This window comes from Notothenia coriiceps, unplaced genomic scaffold (assembly GCF_000735185.1).
Source record: "Notothenia coriiceps isolate Sejong01 unplaced genomic scaffold, NC01 NC01_scaffold00037246, whole genome shotgun sequence".
Classification (NCBI taxonomy): Eukaryota; Metazoa; Chordata; class Actinopteri; order Perciformes; family Nototheniidae; genus Notothenia; species Notothenia coriiceps.
In genome coordinates this window covers 8600862-8612927 of record NW_011369947.1, presented here as the reverse complement: position 1 = coordinate 8612927, position 12066 = coordinate 8600862, and positions in this window count along the sequence as shown.

The window sequence follows — 12066 nt, the reverse complement described above, 5'->3', positions numbered from 1 at the left end:
AAACCAGAACCGTCCCAAACACAGCTAAATTATAAGATACAAGAAAATACAAGCAGAGGGTTTTTGGAGACTGAGGAAAATTCTACTCATTGTGCCTTTTTAATTGTAGGGTGTAGGATGGAACAGTTTTCTGCTCATTAATGGCATAGTGTGTATTCTATTTGTCAGTAGGATATAATAAATGAACCTTTCTGCTATCCAAACATTAGCATCAGTATCACTCTGATTATGTCTTGATTCAGATTCATTCAGTTGTAAACTATCACAGCTGCAACCTCTTGGCAGTGGGAGGACAGCAGGAGTCGTTGAAGGATATAATAATAACGTATGTTTCTAGAATGAAGTGTGTGTATGTCGAGAAAGGGTTGGGATTTACAGGCGAGAGCTAGGGAGTAAGAGAGATGTTTACCAGTACACAAACACACTGTACGCACACAAACACATTACTGGATCATAAGGAGAAGGTTGTAGGTTACAAGATCTGTAGAGATTCTGCTGCCAGACATCAGAGAGAACCACATTCCTCTGTGTTGGTGCATATCTCTCAGGTATAGCGTGCAGTGACCGGGGAGAGAGCCATTAGCCTTTAGCTTCCACAGAGCAGACAGGTTATCTTATCAGGAGAGTTTTAAAGAAAGACTTCACCTCAGGCCAATACAATTCCAGTAGATACTCCAGAGATATAATGCACTGGTCGACCCTGGAGACACCTCAGAAACAGCTGAGCCCGCAGGCCCCGCAGGGAAACCTCTGTCCAGATGCTGCCTGTAAACCATTGCCTTCCATACCTCACATTCTTCCCTCCGTCTTTGTTTTTAAGAGTCTGTTTAAACTGTACATACTGATATGCGACTGAGCATTCTCACGTGTTGTTTATCTGACAATATCAGGGTACTTTTTCTGTATATAAATGTTTTTTCGTATCTCTTTAACCAGGTTTATGCAGTTTTGTGAGCTGATTTTATAAATGTTAGCTGAACAATTAAAGGACACAGAAAGAATTTAGACAATGGAGAAGATAAAATGAACATAAATTAGTCTCTAAGTCTTATATGGAAGCCCTGAGAGGCAAGTTACCTTATCATCACATACGGGTGAGGGTGGATTAAGAACATTTAGAAAGATGGCCTTTGAAGAACCTTTTTTTGTACCTGTTTAAGGTGCTAAAAATAATTTAGATCAGGCTTACTAAATTGATTAACAGATTTGTTTTGCCTCTCAGGGATTCCTTACTTCACTGTCTATGGTAGATATTTTAGACGTACTTATGTACAACTGATCAAGAAGCCATAATTGCTTTCATAAGCTTTTTTGGTGCTATTTCAGTGCCTTACTGTACATGTACGTGAAAATGTGAACACTTCAGCAAAAGGGAATTTCACGGTCTAAATGTGCTTCTATACAAGTCAGAATTATCTTTAAAGACACAGGGATGTAAACATTATGTGTCTTACTGACAGTTGCAACGGATAAATGCACTTCTTATGTGAATGTCAGAATTGAGTTCAGCAAATACAGTTCTCAGGTGTCAAAAATGAAGGGATTATTATGATATTTAAGTGTATTTTTATTTTATTTTACAAATGTTCCATGTAATTGAACATGTATCGAAGTGTAGCAAAGTAAAAAGTGTCATATAGGCTATGCTTAATTTTATATGCAAATATTTATTTTACTTTTTCTTTATGTGAATGTAAATATTTTGACCATAAATCATCATGAATTACTTTTCAGTATCACCTTAAAATGAACCGTCTGGAAACACATTTCCTGTTCTGTGAATACATTTATTTATGTGTATGTCATATCTACATAGATTGTATAAGCAGGGGTTGCAGCTGCCATATGAAAAGCATGATTTATGTATGAGGTCAGATAAGCAACGATCGGAAGGAAATAAAATGTCTAATACATGCCATGCCTGCTTGTCATCATTTTAAATCCAGTCTCGGACCATTACGTTCTTGCTTAATTGTGATTACACACCTTCTACCATCATTACAAGCTGGTTTGTGACCTGATATTTGTTGTATTGATCTGATCTAGTGTCTGTCTCTGTGCATGGTTTCATATTTGTATTTTGTGCTTCTATTGTGACATTTTACATGCTTTGATGTTATAAAAGCTCTTTATTTTTCTCATACTGCCTGTGCTGCAGCACCTCTTTTCACCCTCTGTCTGACACCAGAGCCAAGTCTGCTCTGATTGGTTAGCTTGCAAGTTCTGTTGTGATTGGTGAACCGCTTATAGATGTCCCACCCCTTAGCCTATCATGTACAATGTGTTGGAGCGCTAGCCAATAGAAGTGTGTGTGTTACATAGTGATTTCACTATGTTAAAGAAGTAAACAAAGAAGTCCAATGAGATGCTCGTTGGTAGGGGGGGGGGGGTGTGTGGTAGAGAACAGTTCACTGACTACTCTACTTTTGTTACAGTTATGCAACGTTTTAGTATGTCATAATAACCCCATAATTGTCAGGAGTTGCAGTTGTATGTAACTTTACAATATTCTTAATTGTTCCTCCTGGGGAATAACATGTAACAAATGACAGCGATGCAGAATGAATATGCATTTAAGGAGCTTTGGTAGACTAATATACACAAGTTGAAATGATCTATATTTCATCTTGTTTTGGTAATATCAGGTGAGACAGATATAGGAGCTGACAAGTCCATTTGGGGATTAATTCCTCAGATGTCTGTCAACAGTCTGAGTAAGCTGCTGTCTGAGAGTGGTTGTTGTACAGGAGATAAGTACAAGTGTGAAAAGGAAAGAGAGGGGACGATGGCTGGGAAGGAGGGAGCTTTCAACAGCTCCAGAGTGCTTGCCTAAATATACAGCAAGACCATGATTCAAAGTCGATTTTAAAAGTCGCCAGGGGTCAGCTTTAAGAAAAACTCTTTGTTTCTTGCCCCCGCATGAACGATGTGAGACAGCTCCTCTATAGAGTAGCTAGATGACAGCAGTGTGTTAGCAGGTATACATTACATCAGATATTCCTGAAAGAGAAATTACAGATTTACGGGGAAATGCTCTGCCAGATGTAGCGAAATGTAATCCGAAGAGATCTGCCTCCCTGCTCATAAATAGTTGTATATCTGCTGAAAGCTATAATTCTTTTTTTCAGAAGCATCTGATCAAAACATAAAGTGGAACCAATAGTAACTCTCTGCATTTGAACCCAGGTGAACCATTAGTTTGGAATATATATCTATGTTTTCCATTTCAGGAGATGATATGTCACGGTCGCGGGGAAATAATCTGACACTTCTGATTTGTTGTGCAGATATTGATGCTGACTCAGAAGGAGGGTGACTGCACTGTCGGTGCTATGATTTAAAAGCACCTTACAAACAGTGAAGCAGCAAGGCACATGGTTTATTTTGGTTGATGGTAATACATTTAGATTCACCTTTAATGAGTGTTTCTGTGAGTTTCTATTGGTTGTTCAGGGTTTCTGTTTCCATTGAGACCTAAGAGGGGTGTGTTCTGTTTGACACATCCATGCACGCTGGGCCGGTGGTTAGAAACATATTCGAAACATATAACTAACACTGTTAACACATTGGAAGTAAGCATCCTCACTCAAGATTTGTAATAACAATCTGAATTTGCATTATTCAGTTTGTCTCCTCATGGGATCTTGCAAAAGTCTATCACTTTTTATTAAAGGGGCCCTATTATGCTTTTGGGGTTTTCCCTTTCCTGTAGAGTGCAATATAGGTTTTTGTGTAAATGATCTGCAAAGGCCCCCCCGAAACGCCTCCATTGGACTCCTTTGCTTACTTCTGTAACATGATGACATCACTATGTTACACTCATGCTTTTATTGGCTAGCGCTCCAACACATTGTAAATGATAGGCTAAGGGGCGGGACATCTCTAAGCGGTTGACCAATCACAACAGAGAACCGGCCAGTTAACCAATCAGAGCAGACTGGGCTCTGGTTTCAGACGGGGGGTGAAAAGAGGTGCTGCAGCACAGGCAGCATGAGACAAGTAAACATGTCACAGTAGAAACACAAAATACAAATATGAACCTCAAAATGAGCACAACAGGGCCCTCTTTTTTAAGACATATATTACAATATATGTTTAATACGTACAGTAACATCCACTCACGTTTATGGGGGTAAGTCAGTAGATTCATTGTTTTTATCCGTTCAGGTCAAATTCCTCACCTCAGTGTTTTTTTATTGGATTTCTTCAATGGCCTCTAGTTTTTTCCTATCCTCCTCAAGGTCCTTTACAGTGGTCTGCAGCCCTCCTGCTGCTAGATGGCACCCACCACTGTCATCATTTTACCCCCAATTTCCTAACAGACTGATATGTGTCCCTGGTAGAAATCATGGTTTTATTCCTAACTCAAGAACACGGAGAGGATAAATTATTCAGAAGAGGACGGTTCCCAGGAATAGGTTTTGCTGACTGCTTTTATTGGTGCAAGATGTTCCTGTCATCTCCTAATGTTGTTTGATGAGAGGAAATGTGTCCATAACTGGGAATAACATAGAGTTGGGTGGGGAGGGAGATTACAGGCAATATTCGACACCAGTGCTGACGTCAATAGCTCAGCAAACTGAGTCAGGGGGTGTCAGATTTTGCACATACAAACCTGGAATCTACTTTCTGCATATATCCATATCTGGGATTTCAGAATGCATTTATCGTGCAAGTCCCAGAGACCTTCCCACACGGATTACACCAGTAACCTAAGCAGCTGTGGGCTTCAGGCTGTACTAGACGTTCCCAACACTTCTGAACGTCATGTTCGCACCTTGCAAGCAGCTGACAAGCTTCGCAAGGTCTTAAGTTCACCAGCAAGATATTTGAGATAATTCAGGGTAAAATGAATGGCATCAAGAAATCCTAGATCAAGATTTATAAATAAAACGACAAAAATAAACCCAATATAGCTGTGCTAACACACACTGTTGACTGTACAACCAAAAAAATGAGATTTCTGCTCGCAGGAATAGCATGCAAGCTGTTTTCAATTCTGCCAACAGTGTTTAGGGTCTTAACTGAAGACTTGATGAGGGGAGTTATAAAGTCATGAGTCCCCAGGGTCAGCTGCCCCCACCATCATTATCATCATCATTCCTTCAGGTCATCTAGGATGGCTTTGAACTCAGGCTTAGTAGTAAGCTTCAGGCCCACACAAATAATGTGGATGCCCGATAGAGTATGTGTTTACCTGGATGTGGAATTACTGCATTTTTACTCTAGTCTGTATTCCTCAATATCTCTATCTCACCGTCATCATTCCTCTGCAGACTTGCTGATGTGTGACCAGTTTGTTTAGTTTATTCTCCTTTTTTTCCACCGGTGCACCTGAGTGTTTCAGGGTTAGCATTCTGTCCTTGAAACAAAGACAAGAACTCGCTGCTTCTCTGTCCCAATTCACTTCAGTGCACAATCATTTTGTTTTGACACAGCGACACCTGCATATGCTGTTCTCGGCTTTTCTCACAACAAGAAAAAAAAAGAAATTCAAAGGGCAAAGCAGAATGTTGTGCATCCAAGGATAGAGAAAAGAGAAGATAACTGTTTCCAGGCTCGCGCATTGTGTGTTTGATTGACACATACAGGCTTAAACCAGTTATAATAATACATCCTCTCAGATAATGATCATGTTTCAAGCCGAGATATACAAATTGATGATAGATAATATTCATGTTAAAAGAATTACAAGAATGTTTTGCATTAGAATCAGTTTATTTTCTCATACACAGCGAGTGTAATGGTGATCGTTTTACACAATAGACTGCATGAATAAAGTTACACTAATGAGCCGATATTTAATTAAGCATGGGTTGTTCAGCTTACCCAATATATTACTGTGGTTAATCACTATTTAATTTATTATTACATTGTAATTCCTTGACCCTAATAGGTGATTTATAAAATCAGTTTACCAGACCGTCACTATTCTGCAACTCCTCCAGGGCTTTCATTGTGTCACATGCTCTTCCTCAGCACATTGTGTATAATTGTGGACCGTTTGTGACTAATAAATGTAACTAGAGCCTATTGAACACAGTTCACTACCCTTAATTACCCAGAAACGTCTGTCTCCAACCTTTGTTCATGAAAGTCCAATGCAATCTTAGTGGCAGACAATTTAATTAATGTCTTTAATGAAAACTAATCCAATTACATCTGTTAACATATCCAACAGCATTCTTGGTACCTGAAATCTAGAGAGCCTGACATTGCAGTATAGTACATATAGCATGGAGCTCTGAGAATAATGTGTATCTAGGAAAAATAATATTAAACACATCTTGGAGTGCCTCTGAGTCAGAGCACTCTCACACTGAAGCTGTGTTTCCTCTGGTGATGAATAGCAGGCACTTCACGAAGACAGTCATCTCTGTCAGACCACCGGGAAAAGAAGAACAAATACCCCGGGGTGAACATGGCACACGTTCCTAGGGGGCTAGGAATGAATGCTTTCTGAACAAATGTGAATAGAGGTGCTCAGAGCGGGAGAGTTTTAAATGTCAAGAGAAGTAAAGAATACTCTACCGTCACAGAGTCTATGTTGTGTTATGTTATTTTATGACACAGCACTATCATGGAAATGTAAAAGTATTTTCTGAATGTGTTAAGCTGGTCATACTGAATCTTTCAGAGAAAATATCACTTGCCCCCTTGCCTTGCATTTCACAGAAAATACTTTCCAACTGCTTATGTGAATGTAGGGTGGTGTTTGAAGGAGAATTCCAGCATAACACATTTATTTCCTCAATGATTACAGGGTCTGCTATTTTGCCTTGAGATGTTTTCTCAGACTGGACGTCAGTGCTCGCCCACACTGTCATTTCTCATTTAGCTTTGCATCACGATTTTGTCCAAGTGTAATTATAGTTTTTTTCAAAAGTAGTTTCCTAGTCCTCTATTGGCTGAGGGGGAAAAGGGTGGAGCTGCAATCCGGAACAGTTCCATCCATTAATGAAGGAGTGTTAATAGGACAAGACTTCAGCCTGGACTCGGTGCGTTTGGAAAAAGTCGTGAGGACATTTCAACAATTACGCACATCTCCAGTTTCCCTCTGTGCGCAATTTGTTACAGCCGCCTGTCTCTTTCCTCTCCTGTGATCCTCTGCCTGTCATGTTCAGTCGCAGCTATAAGAGGAGAGATTCCAGCAGGTCGGTAAGTGGTCAAAACAAAGTTAAATGTTTGGTGGTTTTCAATTGTGCGCATGTCTCGACTAAAATGAATACGCATTCGACTTATTTGTTGTTAGATATGAAGTTTTCCCTCTTGTTTGCTGCTCTGTCCTGTTGCTAAGGGCATCGCGTTACATCTGCTGTGCTATGATAACGCTGGCACAAGCCTCATTTACTACACAGCATGAAATATGTTGAAAGATGTGTTTCCTCTGTTTTAACCAGTGGCTTTTGTTGTAGGTAACGAGTTCTGTAACATTTGTTAACAGATAATAAATGTTTTATTACCCTACAGTCTTTGTTTGTCACTCACTGTGTCCATTAGGGCAGCTGCACTGTAAAAGGAAAAACCTGAAGATATAAGGCTTGCCAAATATGTTCAATGTTTTAAATCCCTTCTCATAAACTATATAAACAGACTTTTATATAAATCACTCCTCGGTCACTTTAAGGTTGAGTCTTGATCAGTTCTTAATTTCATATGACTTTACTTGTATCTGTTCTTCTACAATGTTACCTTTTTGGTTGATTGTATTTGTTGTTGTTGCTGCCTTTGGATTGTATTGTATGTACAGCATGTTGTAATCAGGTGTTTACTCTATTTAAAGGTAATAATGAATACAGGTTACATTAAGAACAGTGATCAAAACATACTTAAGGCCTATCTTGAAGTGTTTTAAAGACATTAAATCACGTATTTTGAAGGGATGAAGGAGAAATAATTCACCACTTTAGTACTTTATGAGCCATGTTGTCTTGTCAAAGTCAAAACTGCTCCTGCAGTTGAACATCTGCTCAAAGATTGTAGGTCAACCTTTTGAGAGACTCTATGAATCATAATAACATCATGAAGCTCGCCAACAACATTATCCTTGACCCCAACAGTCCTGAACAGTGAATATGAATTGTTGTCAAATTGGAGATACAGGGTCCCACGATTTAATAGAGTTGGACTCTTTCGTGCACGAGTCAATCATCGAATTAAATACAGAGTTAAATCCCAGGTCAAATGTACGCTAGAGGGTCTTGGCTGTTTCTCTTCAGTGATCGTGATGTTAAATGTCTGTTAAGTTTTATCGTGCTGTTGTCATGATGATCAAAGCTATAGTACAGTACTGTTTGTCTCCAGCTGAACCGAGCCGAGGAGCCTCACAGAGGACAGCCCTGCCTCGCCTGTGGAGAGCAGTGTCCCGGCTTCGCACTGCACAAATGGAGGTGAGAGCATCACTTCACTCCATGATGTACCCAAATCACATCGTTGCCCACACATTTGGTTGCCTTTCTGATGTGCAGAATATTCCATGCAAAATATATGTTTTGCATTGATGTGAAACCACTCTTGTGCTCTGATGTACAGTCAGCTGATGCATACATGAGAAAATACATGAGTTAAAACCATTACAGGGTTCATACAAAGTCTTGGAAATCAGAAAAATGTTTAAAGGGGCCCTATTATTCTCATTTTCAGGTTTCCTAATTGTATTTGTGCCTCTACTGTGACATATTTACATACTGTTAAAAAAGTGCTTTATTTCCCTCATACTGCCTGATGTGCTGCAGCACTTATTTTCACCCTCTGTCTGAAACCAGAGCCCAGTCTGCTCTGATTGGTTAGCTGGCTCTGTTGTGATTTGTCAACTGCTTAGAGATGTCCCGCCCCTTAGCCTATCATGTGCAAGTGTTTGCACGCTTGTCAATAGAAGCGGAAATGTTACATAATTATGTCACTATTTTAAGAAAGTTAAAAAAAAGAGTCCAATCTCGGGGAAAAGAGAAAATTCCACTTGAGGGTACTTTTGGATTTTAGCCTTTGCCAATCATTTACATGCACAAAAACCTGCACAACACACCAGAGGAAATGGAATACTCCCCAAGAGCCTTGTGTTCACTCTTGATCAAAACATTAAGGTTTATTAACAGCTGGCGTCAATACCCATTGTTTGCTGTGGGTAAAAAGGAAATCTGTAAAAAATGTTGCTCAACAGTAGTTATAGTAACAATTTAGATGTGATGATCAGAGCACCTTGAAAGTACTTGAAGTACTCTTTTAAAGCTACTGTATGTAAAACCTTCATGAATTATTTTCTGCCCTGCAATAGTTGCATGTCACCAACTGATGGCACCTCCAACAATTTAGTAAAGTACGCATTTTATATTGTGAGATACATTTATAAAGCACAACTGTAGGGTTTCTTCATCAAGTATAACAATCAAAAGGAACCCTTTCAGGTCTCTGGTACTTTGAATAGAATCAACCATCCATACTCCTGTGAAGAAACCATTGTTCTGCTCTGTGTGCTCTAAGATAATAGTTTTTACTGTAGAGACCTTTCATGCAGCAGGAAGGATTCAAGCCTACTGCCTTCTTCAGTCACTCTGCCACAAACCAGAGGACATACATTCACATGTGGGACAAACCGTGTCCTGTAATAAGAAAGGCTCCTACTATGAAGTACAGGTGGTTTGTGTTAGTGTGTGAGAGTCTGTGATTAATGTTTGCATCTCCATTTTTGGAATGCAGTACAAATAGCATCGCATTTGTCCGAGGAGAGCACTGAACATTGTTAGTTTATCAGTCTCAGCTGACTCCTATAACCACCAATCACTCAGTAACAAAGTCACTCCATTAGCAGCAAACCTAATAGAGATGTTTTGAGCTATTTATGTCTGTTGTTTATTGGCTGCTGCAGCTCAGTTTGTGGAAGCAACAAAGCCCAAAGGCACATTGTTTGCTCTTTACAAATCTTACATTTTAATCATGGAGCACAACAACCTGCTGGACTTGGACCACTGAAGATTACTGGGGAAATAAATATCCTGAGCAGTGTGAAGATAAATATATTCAATTGAGTTTACATTTTATTTGTCTGCACAATTTATTCTGTAGCACACCAGGATAACTCTTCAGCCAACAAAACCGTTTTACTCCAGGATGGTCATGATCTCACCAAAATCACACTGGTGTTAGTTATTCCCCTCTAGTTGAAGCAAACAAAAGCATTTTACTCTGGACTTATGGTGTATAAAAGGGCAGGGGGGCTTCATAATCTGGCAGAGCTGGTGCTCTTGATGCCGGATTTGGCACCGCCCCTGTACATTTGGCCAGGATGGTCATAATCTCACCAGAAATCACACTGGTGTTACTTATTCCCCTCTAGTTTAAGCAAACAAAAGCACTTTACGGTGAGCCTATAAGGTGAAAAATTACATTTGTTTTTCTTTTCATCCCATACACCCCGAAATGAACTAGACGATAAATATACACATTTCTTTTACTTTGACAGTTTTGCGTATTTGAAAATGCACCGGGGTTAATATGAACCCCTTGGCAGTTGTATTGTTAATACCAGCTATCCTCATAAACAGAATAAATCAAATAAAGCAATAGTATTTTGACAAAATACATGTCAGCCAGGTTTGAGACAACTTGTTCGTAGTAAACACAGAAGCTGTGGATTCCAGGATTTTCTCTTTTAATGGCGATCCACAGAAAGGCAGGCCGGGAACCATACCGACTATCCTGCCTCCTTTTCTGTAAGTCAACTATTACAGGGGCAACAGTGGGCTCAGGAATGCAGCCTTTAATTGCCTTTGCAGTCTTACAATAAAAAGTAAACTCTCCCCCTCTGACAAACTGGAATAAATCGTTGTCAGTGGACACCGACTGAAGAAGCCCGACTATGTGTGCAGAGGCTGTTTTATAGCTTCAGCACGTCTTTGTTCCTGATCACTTATTTTTCTGCTCAAGCTAAATAAATGTGTTTGATTCAGGAAGGTATGGTACTGTAGCAGTTGAGTGTTTTGGAATGTGGTGGACTTTAAGTGACCCTGAGGTTGGAGATAGGGAGATGAAGGGGGCAGGTCTGCATTATTCTCTCCTGGTGATATAACCAGATGCTGTTTGTCTGTTGTTCAGTTGACTAAAACAAATGGTTTGAAATAGATTTTGTTCTCTAATATAAATATAGAGAGTTATTAGGGAGCATGTGGATCTTTGTATCTCAACACACATGTAGTCCATCAGGTATGATTTATCGTTTGTCCTTCCGAATGTCAGAAAAAAGGTCAGTCACCAAATAAACAGCAATGTTTTAGCCACGCTGGCAATATGGCTGTAAGTTTAGCAATATCTAAACATTTGTTACATGGATTGCCATAAAAAAGGTGAATGGATCCTAAGGACTTATCAACACCATGAGATTGCAATTTGTGTTTTTTTTTTTTTCCATGATGAGTTGTGTAACCTTGGTTATCCATTTACTCACATTCAGCACCATCATCAGATCAAAATGCTAAATCAATCCAATGCTTTATAGTCATAAGGTCCCCAAAATGTTTTATTGACATTGTGCTAAGCGACACTACACAGTCCTACAATTCTGAAATGATTCTTCACATGTATTTGTTTCAGATGTCACTGAAATATTGATGGATGTCTAAATATCCAGTAGACGAATAATACAGGCTCTGTTTTTCTCAGCTTTTCTTTCTTCTACTTCCTCTTCTGTACTGCCTCTGTATAACATGTTTCCACTAAGCTAAACTCCAGGGGGTGTTCCAGCCTGGTCCTTTATAGTAAGTTGACCGAGTGTGTTGAGGCATTTCCCATTCAGAGTCAAAATAGGAGCCAGTCTAGTGTCGGGTATTTAAAATCACCCGGGCCTACCAAAACATCACGCTCAAGAATTTTTTTGTTGGTGTTATTTGATTCAGAAGTGAATGCTAAACCTAGTCGCCTTTGTATGCCAAGTTTAGAAAACCACTAAAGCTATTTCGGAGTGAGTGCAACAAGTGGAATTAGAAATGTGTGCATGTTGTTCAATCTCATTCTGTGTGATGGAAGTTTGCTGCAGATCTGCTCCTTCTTCACAGTGACAGAAGTTAGTTTACG